This window comes from Aquila chrysaetos, chromosome 20, assembly GCF_900496995.4.
Source record: "Aquila chrysaetos chrysaetos chromosome 20, bAquChr1.4, whole genome shotgun sequence".
Lineage (NCBI taxonomy): Eukaryota > Metazoa > Chordata > Aves > Accipitriformes > Accipitridae > Aquila > Aquila chrysaetos.
The window spans coordinates 12,982,386-13,004,343 of NC_044023.1; the positions used below are offsets into that span (position 1 = coordinate 12,982,386).

General features: G+C 45.3%; 1 long non-coding RNA gene across 1 annotated transcript; it reads right to left on the reverse strand.

Annotated features, from left to right (window-relative positions):
* Nucleotides 1-763: 763 nt before the first annotated feature.
* Nucleotides 764-19,823, reverse strand: LOC121232466. The gene is made up of 3 exons (XR_005930928.1): nt 19,690-19,823; nt 13,093-13,098; nt 764-778 (listed from the first exon to the last, which is right to left on the reverse strand). It is a non-coding gene; the product is annotated as an uncharacterized LOC121232466 (long non-coding RNA).
* Nucleotides 19,824-21,958: the final 2,135 nt, after the last annotated feature.

A 21,958-nucleotide genomic window follows, 5' to 3' on the forward strand; every position in this document is an offset into this window, starting at 1 on the left:
GCCCATGATTTACTGCTTGGTTTCATGCAAAAGTGCTGATTTTTTTTTTTTTTTTAAACAACTCCAGGAGCTCCAACTTTGCCTTGGGACATCCAGGTCCACCTGAAAATGCCCTAAAATTCTCTCCCTACCCTGAAATTTCATCTGGAAGAATCACACCAGTTACATCTGCCAAGCTCTGCTTCTATGACCACAAACTCAAAGTGAAATGTAAAGAGGTGCATAAACCCAATGTAGAGAAACAAAACCAGCTCCAGGACTGTGCCTAAGCACTGGCAAACACATGCACATTTTTAGCTAGGCCTTTCTCTTAGCTGACCTCTCAATACTTCAGTTCCAGCCAGACAACAACACAAATGCATCCCCCTACCTAAAATGAATTGTTGCAACGAAGAGGCCCTACAAGTTTACAGGTAAATCGAGACAAACAGGAAACTAAGATGGATAAAACAAGTGTAGTCAAAAGAAAGCAACCAAACATCACAGAAACACATGCCAGGAGTTCCAAATACAGATGGCCCAATCCAGTTCTCCAAATACACCTAGTGGGTGAAGCAAGCATACACTCCCGCACACATGCTGTAACCAGTTTTTGCACCAGCACACCAACACTATGCAAATAAATAAACCCAAAAGGTGTGCAGAGCCTTACCTACTGCTCTGGACACCTCCCCACCAAGCCCCGCAGGCTTCACCTGGACAGGGCTCCCCTCCAATGCCTTTTGGAATGAGGAGACAAGGCCAGTACTTCACTTCTCCCACCTCCAGAGCAGCCAGACTGCTTGTTCCTACAGTAAATGCAATTTAACACGGCTGCTATTAACATACACACCTGCAAACTGAGCCCACACACCACTGCTGACCAGAGGACATACAAACCTGCAGCTCCCCTCAAGCCCCATCAGCTAAAATGGCTTCCCTGGTCACATGGGGTGCTTTCAGCCAATCACAGTCCCTGCTGACTGCAGCCTCCCTGCCTGGGGGCAGCCTTCAGGGAGTCCTCAGCTGTGCTGAGGGAAGGGGGAAAAAGAGAAATTGCTGGAAAATAGCCACCTTCCCCCCAGTGTTTCACCCAGGGCCGTTAATTAACTCCCTACTGAGAGAGGCACACTGGTCCCTCATCACTTTTTACAAGGAGGCTCTGGAGCCTGTGGAGAAATGAGAGCTCTCCCCAGTGATGAGACTGGGGTGAGCAGAAATTTGGAAACCCCTTTCCCCTGCTGATAGACTGCAGTGTGCCTTGGTATCTGTTTTCAAATTAGCAGGGTGTTTCAGAAATCACAGGGCTTGTCTTTTGCAGTACACAAGAAGCCACAGGCTACTATAAAACAGCCACCAACTGAGGCATCACATCAGTTTAAAAACCATGAAGTGATACAAGGCTGGAGCTGAACGGTGTCACAACTCCAGATTCTTCAGTGGTAGAAGCCCTTCCGAAGCCTGCACAGAGTTAGGGCAGGTTTTATAAAATCACTGCGCATCCATGAGTCACTGGACATTTTTACATCCTGCAGGTGCCCTGGCCATGCTGGCAAACCATTCCTTTACCTCTCCCTTGTATTCTTGTATTCACATCCATCTTTTCTGTGAGTATGAAGACAAAAGAAACCTTTTTCAAAAAGGGAGGTTAACCTGCCTTCTCAAACAAACCAAAGAAAATGTGTGGTTAGAACTGTGAGTTTTTCTGATGCATCAGAACCATCATCTAGTTTCATGGTAAGGACCACAGAGCTGATAGAAGATTTTGACCTCCTTGATCACCCAGGAAGAAGCCTTGGTGGTCACCTGCTGTAAAGTCTTTCCTCCTCTGTCAAAAAAAGGGAGCTATAAGACTAAGACTTAATTCATTCCTCTCACACATCACTCCTTTAAAGTACCAAATCACTGCCCTAGGTTGATAGTTTATTCGGTTTTCATCACTGTTCCCAGCTTGTCCTTAGAGCTGATGAAGTCACTTGTCCTGTAATTTGATAGTAAAATTCACCAATACAATGCACACAAGCTCCCAACTGGCTGCCAGATGGCAAGAAAGCCATGTGATTTCTATCAACTTTATTGGATTTGAACCTGGGAGTTGAAGAGCCCCGTATCTCACAGCCAGTCCTTGGCTGAGTCCATTCCCTGCTGCTCTCCTTTCTTTGAAGATTCAGATTTCATTCGGATGAGACACCTGTCTAGCCAAATAGTACCTCCAGCCCAACCTAAACTAAATCCAGCTATCCACATAAATGATGAGCACAAACTTAACCATGTGAATCTCCAAAATACAGCAGACACTTGGAGGTGATCTCCTATGACAAGTATAGCCAAGCCACCTGCACTGCAATGATATTTATGCACCAGCACTATCTTCCAGAAAAAGCACTTTAAATATAGGAATGATTTTAGATTCACAGCTAAGTGTAACTGCTCACACCACTTTGCAGATTAAAAGCCCTGAGGCAAAGGTATGTTAAGCAACCCAGATCTATGGCAAAGCTTGGAACAAAACACACTCTCTGCTTTATAGTGTTAAGCTGTAACTAGAAACACAATCTTCCTTTATATTAACACCTCCTCTGCCTGATGTCATTGAGAATAATGAGATAAAAATTGCAGCAACATAACTGGAATGGAAATTAGTTGGTAGTCCTTGATAAGATTGTCTTCATTGCAAGGTGATACTGCTTTGTTAGTTTTCAGCTGACACACAGAACTGGCAATAGCCTTGTAGTCTTGCATGGAACCTGAAATGGATGCATTCCCACTTTTTCAGTGGAACGTTGAATGTCTTGTATCGATTTTCTACTCAGCCCAGAGGTGTCCTTCATAACCTGGGGCCTCAGGCAGCTGGCCTGAGAGCTGACCCTAGAACTAGAGTTTTTGACAGGAAAGTTCTGTTAGACGTTACACTACAACTTTGTTTGAAGGGTGTGGAAGAAATGTTATCCAACCTGTTAACTGAGTAAAAGGTCCTTTGAACTGTAGTTACCTGTTGGCACAGAGTTCAGTTAGGCAATCTTAATTGTTTGCATTTGATTATACATATAAAGAAAACGTGAAGCTGTGTCACTTTGAACTAAGATATTTTCAAAAAAGACGTGGATAAACAGCTCAGGAACACACTGCAGGAACACCTAGAGGTCTCTGTCAGAGGAAAAACAGAGGAGAGAGACCTCAGGACAGCCCTTCACATTCATTCATCTGGTCATTCATCCATTCATACTGTCACCATCCTCCTCTTCAGTGCCAGTAATTTCTGACAGAGCACAAAGAAGGAAACTCTTGAACGGAAAAAACCACAAAATCCATATCCTCATTTGGTCGCCAGTCCTCATATTTGGACTAGATTCTGCCACAACATCTACACTTTGGGAGAGCTAAGGTTCATGTTGCACACGGACAAGATCTGGACCCACACGCATACGTGCAAAGAGTCACAGCAATGGGCAATTATCAAGGGGTTTTATGGAACTGGTGGTAGCATAAAAACACAAAAGAGAACACAAAGTATTCTGGTTACCCAATATACAGGCATCCCACACTCTCTGTGGTCAGGCTCTCAAAGGGTATTTATTATGTGTTGTGGGGGTGTTGGTAATGGAGAGACTGCCAGAGATACGGAAAGGCAGCTAGGTTGGTTCACAGAGGAAGCACCGTGACTGTATTGTAGAGGAAAAATACAGTGGTGACTAAGGGAGGGAAGACAGAAAAGGAAGAAGATATTTAATGTGAAAGGGCTCCAATGCACATCCTGATTTTTAGCATCAGCCCTTTTGGGTCTACCCACATTTATATGGAACAACTCCTGGGTGGTGAGAGAGAAAACAAATGTAGTTCTGTAGGCTATATGCCAGAATATTCATGAGACCTGTAGACGATTTATAGCTTACCAAAGACACTGAGATCAGTGCTTAGACCATATTGGCTATTTTTCTATGACAAGGCACAGGTTTATATAATGCACAGGGATTAGGGCCTATCCATCCATTGGAGTCACTCATGGGACATCAGGTTTCTGACACCAGGGAAAAAAGCTCCCATTTTCTGCCTCCTGGCTCTGCCCTATGAGCTGCAGTGTGTCATGTGCACCACTAGTGTTTCAGCCTCTTTGTTTGCTTACAAAGCAGACATTTGACAGGCACAGAGATAATTCCTTCAAGATCCGTAACAGCTGTGGCCAGCATTCAGATAAGAGGCCCTATATTTCTACAGCCACCCAGCCAAGGCCTTATGCAACTTGGTTAAATTGCCCTTTGAGACACTGACTTGCCAGCTCGAGTAAGTGGCAGACACCTCTCTATGGGAGAAGAAAATCAGTCTTTTGTTAGACGTCAATTTGCTTTTCCTTTGGGCTCAAATTTTGAAACACTTTATTGTTCCCTCTGTATTGTTTTTGGGAGGTTTTCATAATGTGGAGTCTTCATGCATCCAGACATGGGCTCCTCCCGCCCCTGCCAGTCTTCAGTGTTTTGGTGTGGAGGCAGGTTAGCTCTGTCTTTGTAGGAACACAGAGCTTTCTTGAGGACCATGGTGTTGAGTGGCCATTTTCATAACCCTAGACCTCCTCCTGTTTGCCTGACACTGTTTGCTCTGTGCAGGGCACAGCCTACAGTTGACGTGTGGAGTTTAAAGGGTTCTCTTTCTGGAACTAATCGTTCTGTGACCATTCATTAAGGAAGGGAGAAGAAAAACTAGGCTGAACTCAGCAGAATCCCTTGGGTACCCCTCAACAAGCAGGAGAACATCCCAAGACACTTTTGCACACAAAATGGGAAATATGGGGAGGTATAATACAGAGGTACCCACACTGTGTGGACACAAGCCATCTGCAGTAGCCTAACACTGACCTGGTATTGTACCCACTTAAAAAAACAAACCCAGTGTCAGAGATTAGTGCCTTGGTCTCGACACCACCAGGTGCTGCAAATTCAGCTCTTGTTGGCTGAAATATTTTTTTTGCTGTGGTCCGTATCTATGGTGTCATCACAACTTCTTGGTTCACTGAAATCCAGGCTTGGTACGCCTGGCTCAGAATTTAAACACAGACCCTGTGTACCCCTGTGCACAAAATGCCAGGCAACAGAAAGTCTACCTGGCACATTTCACATGTGGTTTGGGGATCCTAGAAGTAATAGAGTATGTGCAGATGACATGGAAGAGCTGACACCAAAGCAGCCAGAACTAATTCACTGATCTGTAAATTAGGAAGGCTTTGGAGAAAATGCAGGTAGAAGAAAAACTTCCATATTCTTAGTGAGGAGCTGAGAATAAAACTGAGCTTCATCAGTGCAGACATGAATTTCCTCAGGGTGATTACTCTGGGAGTGGCCATCACAAAGGCAGATCTAGGAAATAGAACAAACACGAGTGAAGTTCAAAACAACAGCACATGATCAGTCTTTGCAAAACAGGAGTCGTAAAAAGTCAAAGGAACTATTAACACTTCACCCTTCTATTGCACCTCCCTTTGGAGGACTTCAATGTGCTTCACCAAAGACGTGTGTCAGATTGTGATGCCTTTACTCATGCACCTTGCTATATACGTGACCTCATTTGATTTTATGGTTTCAAGCAGTATCTTAAGTACAAAGGGATCAGATTCTTGCCCTAGCCGATGCAGTGTCAGTCATTTTAGGATTGTTTTTGATTGATGAAAATGTTGAGTCAGAAATTACTGCCACTTTCTCTTGTCATTGGTCTTTATATTCAGAGTCCAATGTAACATCGGTTACAAATATAGAAGTCTGATGATCAAGATACTAGTCAAGGAAAAATGGAAAACTACCTGAGGTGTTAAGCACTGCTCTCAGTGGTTGCTCCACTGCATATGCAACATTATTTACTGCATTAAAAGGTATGAAGGTCTTTGGCCTACTCTTACACTTGCTCTTTCAGATTCAGATGGGGGATCTTAGCTCCTCCTTGCATGCATATGAAAGGCCACTGAAGACAGGCCCATTGAGGTATGGATAAGATGAATCAGGAGCCTGTTCTGTGCTACATTTTGCCCTAGCTGAAAGAAAGGTCATCCACAATGGCAATTCCACAGTGGGTAAAATTTAATGATCATTGTAGCGTCGCATATTCCAATTGTTATTATAGTGATCCTAGTAAAAATATTCACAAGGCTTCTCCTGGCTGTAGCTGTCATTTACAAGGATTTCCTCTTGCAACATATTGTGGTTCAGTTAAATGATAATTCCACTAAGGAACAGTGTCCATATAGCGATGGTATGCGTAATATGATCCTGCAGATGGCCAACTTTTAAAAGGAGTAAAAATGTCTTAGATGTTTTTATGGCCATTTCATGGTAGAGAGAAATGAAATTAGATTAGATGGGATTAGATCAGATTACATTATTTTTATTCTGGCCTATATTCTGGGGGATTACTGGGAGCTTGAATTCACATTGTGAATTCATTCTTCCAAGTGGGAAGAGCTGGAGCAGAGTTTGCTAGAGCTTTTCTTCTGTTTTCCTCAACTCCCAGGTGCAAATTGTGTTAATTCTTCCCCTTGGGACCCTTCCTCTGAATTTGCTTAAGGGACCGTTTTGGGAAAGTCCTGCTGAGCTCTGGCCAGGCTCACTGAGGTAGGGACTGCCTGCGTGTCCCCTGCCTATACATCACATTCACAGCCCAAGACTAGGTCTTCTCTGCACTGCCATAATCCAACCAACGTCACTGAATACTCACTAGAATCTTTCTGTCTTTGTGTCGTGTTCAGGTGTTGAAGTGCCCACTAGTACCAGAAATGCTTCAGTATGTTGCTGTGGGAATCAGATCCAATTAAACAGTACCTTCATGTTTCAGCCACTAGCCCACACTTTGAGTCAAAGAAAGCAGCTGAAATGCTGAGCAAGGGAAATTGGGTCCTCTCATTTATCTATGGCACAGAGCAGCTAAAACCATAGCAGGCCAAGAAAATGAAGGAGAATGCTTTGAAGCACCAGTGCAGCCCTGGGAGCTGTTTCACAGGAAATACCTTCATTGAAGTGTTGCTCATTAATCAAGTCTTTCCATTTCTGGTGGTTCTCATTGCTTGGTTTTTAGCTTACAGATGTTCTTCAGAATGGTTAAATTCTTCCCTTCCCCTCTACAATTGCTCAACGTGGTCACAATTTTGAGACAAACTGTGTTAGTCGAGGGCAGAACTTGGATGGCCATGCCAGAATTTTGCATTTGCAACTTTTCTGCAAGCAGATTTCTTTGGTTTAACCCTCAGGTCAGACATCTATCTGATATATGTAGAAATTACTTTCCATGGACCCAACTAAAATGAATCTGAGTGTCCAGTGAGAGAATTATTGTTTGCGACTGATTGCACTCACAGTTGCAACACAGGGGAGACTGGGTTTTTGCTTTTTTCCCCCTTGTTGCCTTTGGAAATTTCACAACCTTCAGTTAGCCAGACTCTGAGTCTGAGCTGAGGATCTTGCAACACTGGGTTATCAATGCCACTGAAAAACAAATCTGTATAGCGTCATAACTTTCATTGATCCACCAGGTTGGATCCAAGCTGATAGCAGCTCAGATGAGATCTCAGGAAAATAAAAAAGTCACACTTGTTGATTCAAACTGACATGGAATTGCAGCCTGGCAGCACATACGCCTTCTGGTTAGCAAACAGACTGCATGGCCCAAGACTCCATTCAGTACAAACTCTGACACAGTACAGTAAGGCAGGCACCTTCTGGGGTAGGGCTTTTCTGGTCCAGGACTTTCTCTTCAAAGTCACACCTCTACTCAGAGTAACCAAGAGTCCAGTGGCCAGATGACTGCATGTTAACAGGAACCAGACCGTGCCTCTGCACTGCCTGATTGATACAAGGGACTTGAACCTCGGGAACAATTGCCTGATATTGTCACGTGGGCAAGGGAGAATGTGCAGAAATGCTACATACTACAGTATACTAGTATGTATATTTAAAACAAGCACACAAATATATCTCACACTGCGCCTCATGGACCCATGAATCTGGTTGCTGCAGGATGTTATGAGTCCAAAGCCATAACTGTGTCCAAAAAGAGGATCAGCCCATGGCTGATCTCTGGTATTAACCTGAAGACCCACAAGGAACTTCTGGCTTAGAAGATCACCAGGTTGCTGCTGGCTGTAACCAGAAGGACAGACAAGCTATACTCATTTCTTTTTCTCTTTCTGCAAGTAACCATCACTGGCCACTATCAGTGAGAGGAGGTAAGGCCCTGATCTCAGGGAGGGTGGCTAAATTTAAGTTACAGTCTAGACTTTAGCCAGTGAATCAGAATTTCCTGAAATTACTGAGCTTCCACACCAGGTGCTATAGGTATTTACCATGCTGCAGCTATGAGTTTTCTTTTCATAGCATAGCAATGTGTGCCAGATTTTATAGGCACCTGTGTTTTATAGTCAGTGTCCCTCAGGAATGAAGACTGCAGATGTTACTGGTTTTCCTTATTGCTTCTCCAAATTTTGGATTTGCTCCATAATCCAACACTGACTTGCACTGGAATAGTCAATGGAGCCTAGAGTACCTACTGCTCTCACTTCATGGCGATAGAGCTACAGTGTGTTCACTGCATATTTGTTGATATTTTTCACCCCTGCAACTTCATCAATGACCCTTGCAATACTGACACAGCACAACGGGACTTTGTGCGGGTGGCCTGTATAGATATGTGAGTGGGTTGGCCAAGTGGAGAATGCCTGAGGAATGCTCTAAACCCTCAGCCTGCTGCAGGTCTCCAGATTAATGTATTTTCCAGCAGATTTGTGCAGAAATAGAGAATCATTATGGGCTTGGTCCTGCCTGGGACTGAGAGTTTGAGCCTGGATCTAAGAAAGAGCTTAAGCATGCGAGCCTTTTTGCAGGATTCTTGCTAAAACTTAAGCTTGCTTGTACATGCTCTTGTTGGAGCTAGACCAGAAAACTCAGCACCTCAAAGCACAAAGACACACAGCTGCAGGGCAAAACTCTAGACAGCGGGAATTTTTGCTGTTGGTCACGATGTTATCAGAACAAGATTCAGTATCTATCATCATCTAAGGGTTCTCCTGCAGCTGCCAGCAAGATCAGAGGGATGGAAGCAGTGGCTGCAGCCTCAAGGAGAGATTCAGCAGCAGATCCCCAGGAATAGCCAGTGTCCCTCACACCATATCCCTCCCTCACAGCAGCAATTAGCCAACATGGCCTTGCAGGGCAGGGCAGCCATCAGACAGCCACTGTAGGAAACTGTCCACCTTGCTCATGCCAAAAGCCAACCATGTGAGCACTGTCTTCCAGTCTTCCATTGGATAGGTAACTAGGGATTTCCGTTACCTTTTCTAGCACTTCATTCCATCACATCCATCATCATCTTTGCTGGACAAGGCATGTCAGCAGCAGGTTTCAGCCTTGCTCATCCCTCATACCCCATCTCATCCAGGACCAGGAACACCTTGAGAGTGCCAGGAACCATGACTGCAGCATCTAAAAAGGCAAAGTCGTTGAGGTCTCCTCCTCTTTGAGGAGGCCAAAATGGCCCCATCACAAGGAGAGAGATGCTAGCGTCCTGGGACCTATGGGGCACAGCCAGAAGAGGCTCTGTGGACTTGCTATAGTGCAGGGTCTTTGAAAGCTATAGCACAAGCCCAGGGACCCAGATGCCACCCATCCAGATAACCCCATATAATCAAGGTTCGCTAGTTCTGCTCTTGCCCAATGAGAAGAGCCTTAGAAATGTTCTTATTGATGCTTTTGGCATATGGGACCTGGGGGCTGTTGGTTTTGTCTGTGTTTTCCTCTTTATTTGTTTTCTGTTACTATGTTAATATAGTCCTTCCTACATGTACTGTTGCCTGGATCTGTCCCATGTTAGTGATGTCACAAGCGGGGTTATGACCAATTCTGACAGCACATGCAAAAATAACCCTTCAGAAGATAAGGAAGCCACTGTATCGACTAACATACCAGGAGGCAGGAATCTCGCTTCTGTGTGAAATGTCCCATGTCAATAAACCATTAAAGAGGAAGAAAAATATGAGGAGTGTAAGGAACTCTGCATCAAGCATTAGATTTTCCTTTAGATCTCATCCCAGGCTCAACAGAAAGACAAAGGATCAGGGATTTCACAGTGGCTTCACCTCCATTCTGTATTCTTGATGGGAGCAAGCGAGAACGTGAGGACTGACCTTTCCCAGAACCTCTTCCGCTTTTCCTGGAAATAAGTCTTCAGTCACATGGTAGTGTTTTGCTGCTCTTTAGGAATTCCAGATCCTGAATGAGGCAGACTGTAAACAAGGAAACCTGATACCTCAAGGACAGAAGGAGAGAACAAGATGTCCATAGACACACTGGAGTGTGTTCAAGCATTGCAATCTATTCTGTGGTCTGTTTATAAATGTGCCTCTGGGTGTACGCACACATGTATATATACTCTCCTACAGAGTACATACTATCTTTTTTTTTTTATCCGACATCACTAAAAGCGGCCCAGAGAGAGTCAGTCATAAACGAAGTGAGGTTCTCCAGGACAAGCACTGCTCTTTCAGCCCAGTCCTGACCACAGCCCTGTCTTTGTGTCTGCAGCTCTGTGGTTTCAAACCCAGCTATTTTCTGGCACAAGGCAGGGACTGCAGAGCCTTGTTTGTGTGTGCAAGCAGGTACATGAGTACCCACAAGCTGCCACTCAATACCAGCCTCTCTTGGCTGGCTGGTTATTAAAACTCTGTCTGGCTTTTAAGGAACATAGCTGACTGCGGCTGCTGGGGATGAGACATGGGGTGGGCGCTGGAGAGCAAAGGGAGAATTTTTTGAACAAATAAGCAGCATGGTTAAAAAAGAGATAGGATGGGTTCCTCAAAAGACACAAGGAGAAAAAAGAAACTTGGAGAATAAAGGGTAGCAGCTGGATTGGTACACTGCACCACCGAGACCTTTGCCCAAAGGGTAAAAGAGAACCACAGGAGAAGCCTGAACCTTTACACTAGAGCATGCTCTTTCTCCTCCAAATCAGATGAGTTTGCAGTCCTATGCCAAACACTCACATTAACCCCAAAGAGCTCCTTACTCCTAAGACATTTTTAGTCTTAATGTTAAATATTTACCTCTCATCAGAAAATTAGCCTTAAACCTAATACAGCTGGAACTTGGCCATAAACAGGGTCAAAAATGGCCTTTTCTCCCTCCATTTATAATAGAAAACTTTTAGACAGTTGGAGACAAACCTTTGCTATCAAATCCTTCCAAAGTGAGTTAATTTGTTGCCATCTGCAAAATGTTGATCAAGGAGCCCTGTTTGCTTAATTCTTTTTTGGAGGCACAACCCTGAGTGGTACTGTGAGAGGAGCATGCAGAATCATAGCAACCAGGCCATTAATTCAAGCCTTATAAAACCCCAGCTGAAGTTACTGGAAGGATTCCCATTGATCCATTAGATTTTGGATAAGGCTTGAAATAGAGCAATTGAACTGAAAAGTTCATAGACACACCTCTCTCTTGCTGGATTTTTCCTGTTATTGGTATTTTCCTTTGTGTGTCCAATGCCATACGGATCAATGGTCAAAATCTCTGCCAGAAAGAAAAGGTGGTTGGTTTGTTTTTTACGTGGTCCCTGCAGCACTGGTGCTAGGACTTGGTCCAAGCGGCCAGGTGCTGTCTTCCTAGTGCTGTGGTATCTCCAAGGTCTTGCAATACCAACGCAGCTGTGACAAACAGTACTGCACAGTGACATGGGAGTAGCACAATCTCAGAGAGTAAGGAAGGAGCCTTACTGCAAATTTTGCCATATCCCACTGAAATGGGCTGAGCTTTACTGGTCAATGTGGACAGCAGCCTCATGATATTCAGCTGAACAACTTCTCATAACTAAACTGTTCTCTTAACACTGCATGTGGAGCCACTGTCCAGAGCCATTCACAGAATCTTTCCTCAGTCCTCTCCATTGTTATACACTGGTTTAGCCCAGAAACCACTAAGACCAAAATAGTGGAGTGGTGTAAATACTGAAGCTGTTGGAAAGAAAAAAACCTCACTCATCTCAAGGACTATGGCAGTTTAGCTTCTTGGTTAGAGTGCTGTTGGGGACTCATTTTTTTCTAGCCCTGAGCTAAGCACCTGCCAGATCATTTTTCTGCTGTAGTGCTGCTTTCTGTAAAGTAGAACTAATTATTATTATTATATGTCACTAATACAACTTGTACCCAGCCTAAGAGGCCCAATAAATACTGGAAAATTCATGAGGAAATACACATAGAGTTGCAACACAACGTTAATACTCATCACATAATTGAAAACTTCAGCTCCCCCGCCAAATCAATGGGGCTATGATGTTCTTGATGTTCTTGTTCCCTCCTGCCTGAGTACAGCTACACAAACAACTCACTGCAACTTTGCCATCCTGCAAGAAGCTTCCTGTCTGCAGTTGGATATACCCTTGGATAAACATCAGTGCGCTTCCTTGGCCATGAAAACACGGGAAGCTGCTTTCTACCCTCTGCAGCATCATAGTGGGCAGCTGGGCTGTTACTGGGAGGAACAAACAAGCCAAAAATCAGCCCCAATTTATCTCAGGCCAACTCGTTCATGCAGCCATAGCCTGGAGCTGCCGCAAGACACTTCTGGGCCCAAGTTTTCATCACTGGATCCTCTGGAGATAGTTCTAGTGGGCTGAAACCTCTCAGAGGAAGGTTAAAAAAACAGCCAGCAGTGATATCTTTTGCCAATCAGCAAATTTTTTTCCTGACAATCCACCAGTGTGTGGATGCCTGATGGTTTATATCGCTTCTGATATTTCCTCTCCTATCACTTATAACTGTGAATTCTCTCATTAGTCATACTGCACCACTCCCAGCACATCATTTAATCTTTCTTCATCAAAACACCATTTAAACAAAGCTTAACCTATCTGAAATGTGGCTGCTGTCATCACTTCCCTCTGTGCTGTCTTTATTCGCTGCTCTATTCTTTTTTGAGGTAGTCATGCCAGGTAGCTTTTGAGCAGTAACATATTGTTTGTATGTTGCTGTCATGTAGCAAACAAAGCCCCAAAGATGCCATCAGAAATAAAAGTAAAGCCCATTGTGTGATAATGAAATAGGCTTTTCTGCATGAGAATGTGTGCCCTACCTCATCAGACAGCTCTTTTCCGTACCATTCTCTTAGTCCCTCTTTGAAAACATCCTGCTCACTTGCACAAAAAGAAAGCACAAATCCCGTAGATTTCACTTGAAGGAAGCATAATGTCTCACTCGGAGTCACTTTATGAATGATTAAAAACCTAAGTGCAGATAAAAGTTGTTAGGGAGGGTGCAGAATATTCCTGCTGTAGCTACAGCCACTGTAGAGAGGCAAATTGTCCCCATTTAGGTTAGTGTGGGTGCATGCCCATTTCTTGGCTAAATAGTCATGCATGCACTGTGGATGTTTGCAAGCATAAGCTAACTTATGCTAATGTTGCAAATGTGTTTGCAAGTATAAGTACTCAGCTTCAGAAATCTGTTCTGTTGTCTTGCTATGTAGAAGTGGCCAGCAGAATGCACTGTACGTGCAGCACAGATATCATTTGGACCATTGCTCAATGCCCACAGGGCCAGGGTTAATAAAGCAAAAGGGAACAGAGCACCAATGCACTGTTGATAACTGTATGTGCACCAGAGACCATTTTATTGGCTTTGTGGAGGAGCTTTCTATCATCTAATTGCTCAATATTCAAAGCAATACTTGATACTGCTTATCCAGAGATCTACGGTTCCAACCAGAAAAATATATAGACTGACAAAAAGGGCAGTATTGGGAAAGTCGCAGCAGGAGTTGCAATGAAAAAGCATCTAGCCAAAGAAAAATTCAGTGATCGAATGCTACGAGATAAATGTTGGTCTAAGATCTGTAATAAAACTCAAACTTCGCATAACAAGGGTGTAATTCTGGAAGGAATTAAGAGGTCCCCACTCTAATTTGAAGTGGGCTGCATATTATTCCCATCACAAAGGTTAAGTGTCTGCCCAACACCATATGGCAGAGGACTAAGCAAATGTGGAGCCTAGTCATTCCTCCATATGATACCATTTCCTACCAGATCTAATCCTATACAGTGTTCAGCACCTCATATTTATATGCTGAACACTGTATAGGATTAGATCTGGTGGGAAATGCTTTAATGCTTTATAACTTTTATATGCTTCTGAGCATCCTCAGGTTCTTTGAGAAAGCTCTTGGAGCTGGTCTGGAATGGCCAGAAGTCATTGCCAAACAGATACGGACACCTTCTCCTTGCTTAGAACAGTAGTTCAGACATAATTTGTGAGGACACCAGCAGAGGAAGAACTTGTGGTAAGGGGAAGATTTTAAACAGGAGTACAAGAAGGAAAAGGAGACTGAATACCTGCTGTGTTTTGCTCACAGGAGAAGTAGAGGGAACAGCCTAACAGAAGCGTGGAGCTGGGGGTACAGAATCAGACAAGACTAGAATGAGCAGGGTTGTCAAAACAGTATCAACCATCTCTGAAGGAGAGGCCTGGGAGATCCCCACATCCCCTTCTTTACCACAGAGGGAGGGATTTAGGGATCTGAACTAGAGGGGACAGAGGAAGGAGGAGGAGAGACACTTGCAAGCCAGATGCAGGCAGCACATCCCCCAGAGTCAAGTCCAGCTGGGGGAAGGAGGGAACCTGGCCAACCTGGAACCCAGCTGTAATCTTAACAACCAGATGGCAGGCTTGATGCCCAGCCTGAAGGCGAGGCCCTGTATGTTTTCCTCCAACAGCTAGGTCACCTTTTCATTTCTCACCCTGCACCGACAAGCTCCCCTTCAGCATGAGGTGCTGTCACAGAAGCATAGAGAAACCAAAGCAGACACTGCCAGGTCAGAGAGCTTTGGGATGGCCGCACAGTCATGCTCATGTTGGTGGGGGGAGCAGTTTGAGTCAGTCTTTTACAAAGTGGCCTTAAAAGCAACAGGACAGCGGCTGCTTTCTGAAGTATCCCACTCTCGCTTCTCTCTAGTAAAGGCTCACAGAGGGTCTCATCTGGCTGTTCTGGCTGGGCAGACTTCCCTGAGGGAAGGACGGGGCAGGACCTGACACAGTTTGTTTTGCACATGTTTTAATCAGCGGAGCAATGCTTCATGAGTACTCTTGTACATGCCAGAAACAATCCTCCTACTCAGAGTTGTCAGTGATATTAAACAGAGTGAAAAGGCAAGAAGGCCCAACGTCATAGGGGTCAGAGCTGCTATTTTCAGGGTCAGATCGAGAGCCTGAGGGCTGGACTCTGACTTAGGAGAAGACTTCCCTCTCGGTTCAGTTTGACACAGTGAACAGGCTCTGCCCTGGGGCAGAGGAGGTGAGGGGGTGACAGGAACGCCCTGCAGAAGCCATGGCTTTTTATGACAAGCAGTTAAAGGCTGGGGTTTTGCACAATTCCTTGAATGCACAAGTGGACGTCTTTCCTCTGATGAGTTTGTATTTGTCCTCCTCAGCAGTGCTAGATTGTTGTTCCACTGCAGCCCCATGACTGATGATAATAAGATAATGCTAAGTTTGGACAGCTGGAAGCTTATAGTTACTTCTTTTTAAAGCCTGTACAATATATACGTGTGTGTATACACACACATATGCATATATGTATGTGTATATGCATATGTGGATGAAGCTGTGGCTCACCTGTTGATACCCTGTACATTCTTTTTAACAAACAGGGGGAGGAAAATAATACTTAAAGACACTGAATAAAGAGAGACATATAGTAGGGGCTTAACCGTACTCATGTTGCCACCAACAACCAAAGTCCTGTTGCCATCAGTGGGGTGGTAAGCCTGGTTGTGCTTTGGTACTGTGGTGATCTATGCCTAAAACAGTCACAGATCAATAGACCCATATCTGAACTAGGATTTTAAACTCTTTTGGGCAAGAAACTCTCTTTTCAGTGTGTCGGTAGTAATATGAAACCCCTTTTGAGTGTTATAAAAATCCATTACCACTGATAGCAATTACTGTCATGATCAGTAGCAAACCCTTCTGGCAAGACACAAGAAATAGCTGCACTGTCCCCCAAAATGGTGGCAGAGAATTGCCCAGAGATACACCTAGTCATATTGTCCTGTTGTTTACCCCACTGGAAGCAGGAAGAAACACCAACAAAGCCAATGAACCACAGTCAAGTTGGTTGTTCCCCGAGACCTGCACTCACCATCAAATCAGAAAAAGGTGTGCTAGTGCACAAATGGAGCCTGCCATAGGGAAAAAGTCTTACTCCCAGCAGTTTCTTAGGACTGCTGTGGTGAGTGCAAGATTTATCGTCTGCAGGTCTGATCCTGCCCAACACAAGCAGTTTAAGCACAGACTGCTAAAGATCCCCTCGCCTTGCATGGGCTCATGATCAAGTTGTAATTGCTCAGCTATTGCATCTGTTTGCGTAATTAAAACCAGCTGTCTCTGTGCTAGCTTCCATCCAAGAAATAGCTGCGCAAATACATTTTTTACTGTTAATGTAAAGAACAATTTTGTGGCCGCTGCCCTAACTGGCCCTTCAAAAGTAGCCTTGGTGTTTTAATTCCTTCCAAGTTCACACAAAAATGTAACCTCCCAAACCAGTCAGTTCCTGTCCTTTCCTATTATCCAGCACAAGACCCGAGACATTTCCCACTTGTATGGATTTATTGCCTATTAATTATAGTTCATGAAATCCATTCACAGTAAAGTGTGTCCTGGATACTCCAACTCTTCCTGGCAAACCAAATGTTGAACATCATGAGGGGTGTAAAAATATAAGCAATCGTGTTTGAGTCACTTTTAGCACAACAGATTAGTTTGCAGGGTCTGGCAGTGTTTATAGCATAAATCACACTTTAGAGATGGGAAAATACTCCTAGATTATCTAGCTCACTGTTTTTTGCAAGTATGTATTTTCTGCTGCCTTCATCCAAACCTAATTTGAGAAGTATCTCTATGTATGAGATTTCCACCACTTCCCTTTGGGATTATCCAACAACTTGACAGAAATCACTGTTAGGAAATATATCCTGACATTTAAATCTACAGTTTCCATTGCTCAGTTTAAGCATTTTACTCCTAATGCTCAAACTTGAGTTAGCAACCCATTGCTTTCCCTTCATTCCTTCAGTGCTCACAGCCTCCAGATACTTGCAGCTAGTCCGAATGTCCTGGCGTTGTTCACAGTTTCTCCCATGTAACCCGCGTACTGGTATGGACAAGGATGCTTCTCCTGCTCTGCTTCCCTCCAGGTCAGGAATCACCCTAGAGCTCTTGAACATGGTTTTGTCAGCAGCAGAGAAGAGAAAGGATTGCTAAGGACAGGTCAGCAGCCAAGGCAAACAGTTGTTCTCACATAAGGGAGCCATTTCCAGTATTTTGAATTATTTCACTTTTAATAGGTGTTTTTCCCCCTCTGGTAATGGTTCAATCACCTTTCCCTTAGCTGAACCACTCCTCTGACAAGAAAACAGGAGCAACCAACCGAGACATGTTTGGAGCTAAAGGCTGCTGCTATTTACTTGCGTATTTTGTTTTCTCACAAAAGTGCTTGGTACATTGTGGCCTTGATGCTGAGCAAGGAGAGACCATGTGTATGGGACATGTAGAGTACATATTCCCCTCCTTGGCAGGAGTCCCTTGGCAGCACCAGTTTAATGCACAGTTCAGCGCCCTGACTTCCTCCCCCCGGCCCCCCTGCTTTATTCTGCACTTGATACATGCAAGCCTCCCCCCTCTGCTTGCTCAGTGCCCTTGCAGGGAGGTGAGAGGTGGAGCGGTGGCCCTGGCTGAAGTCAGTTCAAAACTCCCACCAGCTCCTCCTAGGCCAGGATTTCACTTTAAATGACTGTTCTTCAGAAGCAGTGAAGGATTAAAACTGTGCCACATGAGTGCACTGGTTAAAATGGGACACTTGCTAAGCAGTTACAGGGTCCAAGAAGAGCTACAGAGGGTCAAGTTTCCAGTTCAGTGAACCCTGTCAGCTGTCCCAGGGCACTGCCTCGCTCTGGAGAATGGACTTGCCATCCACACACACCAACGAGAATTAAAGGCTGAGATTTCCGAAGATCAGGGCCTCGGAGGCACAAAATCTCTTTGTTTTTATGCCGATTGGGAATCAGATTCCTACCAGACCTCAGCCTAGGGAGGCACGCGCTCTCCTGCAGGTTCAGAGAAGTGAGGTTATCTGGATTTGACGGTGTCTGGCATTGCCATGGCACCCACAACAAATCCACTTGACACCACAACCCACGTGGCTCCTGGAAGAGGTGCAAGGTCTGCTGAGAGCCACACACGGCTCCCAGCGGAGAGCCATGCTGGCAGGTGCAGTCACTGCTTTGGTGGCCGATTTCTGCGCAGGGGTATCAGGCAGTGACGAGATGCCAGGCTGCATTGCTCCCTCTGCATCACTGGTTTTTGGCACAGAGGAAGCTGGCAGCAAGGACATCAGGGAGGGGCTGAGATTATTAGATAAGGGAAGCGATGAAGGAGAGAATACAAGGGAAAGAGAAAAATCTTTCCTCCCCTTTTCAGTCTCTCCGATATTTTAGGAGATGGGTACCTACACGCTCATACCACTTGAATATAAAAAAGGCAACTTAGGGTGTGCATCAGGCAGTTACCTGGGTTGCTTTACATAGTCATAGGTATCTTGCAGCAAGTGCTGAACTGTTTCATTGCCAACAATTCAGCCATATTTTAAATTAATGCAGAACAGAGTATCTCTTTTAAAATGTTTGAAACAAGCACCTAAGCCAAGCTAGACAACTCCTGTCCCTTTTTTACTCTTTTTGAGGGCAAAGCTCCTGCACGATCATCTTCCAACACGCTGTAACATGCGGCTGGGAGGAGAACAAACCCCTTCACCTAGAGATGAAGTGTTTATAAAACAGTGACCTGCAGCAGTGGAAGGACCAACACAACAGAAAATATCAGGTTCAGCTACTTCTGTGCCCACTTTCCCTGCGTGGAAATGTCACCAACTGGATGAGGTTGGAGTGTAGCCAGAGAAGCATCTCAGCCCTTCCTACAAACCCCTGTTCCTGAGGCAGTTCCCTTTTTAGTCCCCAAGACACGTATCTCCAATGAGGTGAAATGCTGCTTTCCCCACCTTAGTGCCTACAGAAGGACCCAGTGAGGCAGGGTGTAAGAAGTAGTACAATCACAGAATGCCACACAGTCAATCTTCTGATGAGGGGATCGAGTGCACCCTCAGTAAGTTTGCGGACAACACCAAGTTGGGAGGGAGGGTTGATCAGCTCGAGGGTAGGAGGGTTCTACAGAGGGATCTGGACAGGCTGGATCGATGGGCAGAGACCAATCGTATGAGGTTCAACAAGGCCGAGTGCCGGGTCCTGCGCTTCGGTCACGGTGACCCCATGTGGCGTTGTTATGGGTGGCGACGACAAATTATACGCCAGCCTGTGGACAGTCCAATCAAAATTTATTGAAGCAAGCAGCAAACAGGCAAAACAGCGCTGGGCGGCCGGGGAGTCTCTGCTCTACCAACAGGCGCGCGCCCAACCCCTTTAGAGTCCCCTTTTTATAGCCCCTGGTTGCCGGGCTAAAACCCAGAGTCCCGGCTCACGTGGCCTTGTCTAGTGTCTTCTGCGATTGCGCGCCTGGTTGCTAAGGGGGTCGTGGGATGAAAGTTGTAGTCGTCTTCTGTGTTTCTTGTTGTTTAGAGCATGCGCACCTCAAAATACTTCCCTATTAGGCACTGAAAGCCGCGCCATCCCGCTCACCCAGCAGGACCCTACAGTTACAAAGTTTCCAACTGCACCTGTTTGCAGGAGCTAACGCTGCCTTGCAAAAGCGAACACACTGTGCAAGGCTTACAAAACCGGTTTGATTAACAAATACATAAGATGAATTAATACATAAGATGAATTTATCACAGCGTGATGGGCTTGGGGAAGAGTGGCTGGAAAGCTGCCTGGCAGAGAAAGACCTGGGGGTGCTGGTTGACGGCCGGCTGAATAGGAGCCAGCAGTGTGCCCAGGTGGCCAAGAAGGCCAACAGCATCCTGGCCTGTATCAGAAACCGTGTGGCTGGCAGGAGCAGGGAGGTGATTGTTCCCCTGTACTCGGCACTGGTGAGGCCGCACCTCGAGTGCTGTGTTCGGTTTTGGGCCCCTCACTACAGGAAAGACATGGAGGTGCTGGAGCGTGTCCAGAGAAGGGCAACCGAGTTGGTGAGGGGCCTGGAGCACAAGTCCTACGAGGAGCGGCTGAGGGAACTGGGGCTGTTCAGTCTGGAGAAGAGGAGGCTGAGGGGAGACCTTATCACTCTCTACAACTGCCTGAAGGGGGGTTGTAGCGAGGTGGGTGCTGGTCTCTTCTGTCAGGTGGCTGGAGATAGGACGAGAGGAAATGGCCTCAGGTTGTGCCAGGGGAGGTTTAGACTGGATATTAGGAAAAATGTCTTTACTGAGAGGGTTGTCAGGCATTGGAACAGACTGCCCAGGGAAGCGGTTGAGTCACCATCCCTGGAGGTATTCAAAAAGCGCGTAGACAAGGCACTTCAGGGCATGGTTTAGTGGGCATGGATGATGGTTGGACACGATGATCTTGAAGGTCTTTTCCAACCTAAATGATTCTATGATTCAGCTGAGCTCCTGTATACACCTGTCCTGCTGACAGCCTGCTGCAGAGCCAGTCCTACCAGTGCGACGCAAGCATGGGCACGTGCCAACACTCCATTTTGAACAAAGGAGACCTGGCCATATGAAGCTTTACAGGGGCAAGAGGTCTTCCATGGTGCCCGCAAGCCAAATGCCCTCACATTAACTCCACTCCTAACATGCACTTGGTGCACTGATCATTACTCTGAACATATATCACAAAATGCCTCTGCAGTGGCGGGATCCCAAATTTATAGGATGGAAAGGTCTTAAGACAAAAAATTCTATGGCTTCAGTGAACAACCATTCTGGATGCAAACCTGAATTCAATGCAAGGTCAGAGGAGTTTTTCTTGTTCAAAATATCAGATCATGACATAGGTTGTAGCATGGATATGTCGGTCAAAAAGTCTGAAGCTTTCTGACAGATCCTGGCCCATCGCAACGTGCAGCGCTCTCCTGTGAGAGTGCAGCGTGAAGATCTACACTGTGTCCTATCATCTCTGCAAGGTATTTCATCAGTCACCAGGCTGTTCTGCAATGTGCTTAACAGCAAAATTGTGTAAGCTCAAAGAAAGTGAAGGCAAAGAGCAACTTTGGCAATCCCTGCCCAGGACAGTGAAGGTGATGAAGACCGAGAATGGTCCTGCCGTTCAGTCACATTACAGGTGGTGATTAGATATTTGCAGAGGGTTTTGCAGGTGTTTGCAATCCTGAAACAAGGAAGCAAAGGCTCTGAAAGGAGATATATATGAGCTCTTTTATTGCATCAAGCTGGTTGACTAAATGCAGCAAACAGCATAAAGTTTCATGTCTGTGGTTTCTGCCTTTGCTGGAGCTGATACCACAAGATAAAATTGTGGTTTATAATACCTTTATCAAAAAAATGGTAATCAACACTAATCGTAATCGATGTTCCTTTGCAAAACAACAGCCAAGGAAGGGAGCTGAGCCTGAGGGAATGGATTTAATCAGCCTCATTGACATTTGGCCTGATTAGTGACTAGAACTGGTCTCCTATCTTGTTTAACAGAAGAAATTCTTGCCAACTCACCACCAGTAAACCCCCAGACTGATCATGAGAACTTCACAATAGACTGGGGGGGGGGGGGGGGGAACCCCACCACCAAACCACATTTGTCTTGCACTTCCACAAAGCTTTCTCCTGTTCTGAATGACACTCCAAGAGCTGACAGTGGCTTCCTCCTGTCCGCAGCATTTCAGTTAAAAAATGCATTGTGCTTCTCACTGAGCTCTCTGGAAACTGATTTGTTAAGTTAGTTCACACTAGAATGTGAGATGGGGCCTTCGCATCCTTGATCTTCCTTTCATTCCCCCATGCATGGTGTGGGGGTTTGTTTTGGTTTTTTTTTCACGCTACTCTTCTACTTTGAGGGATATACACCA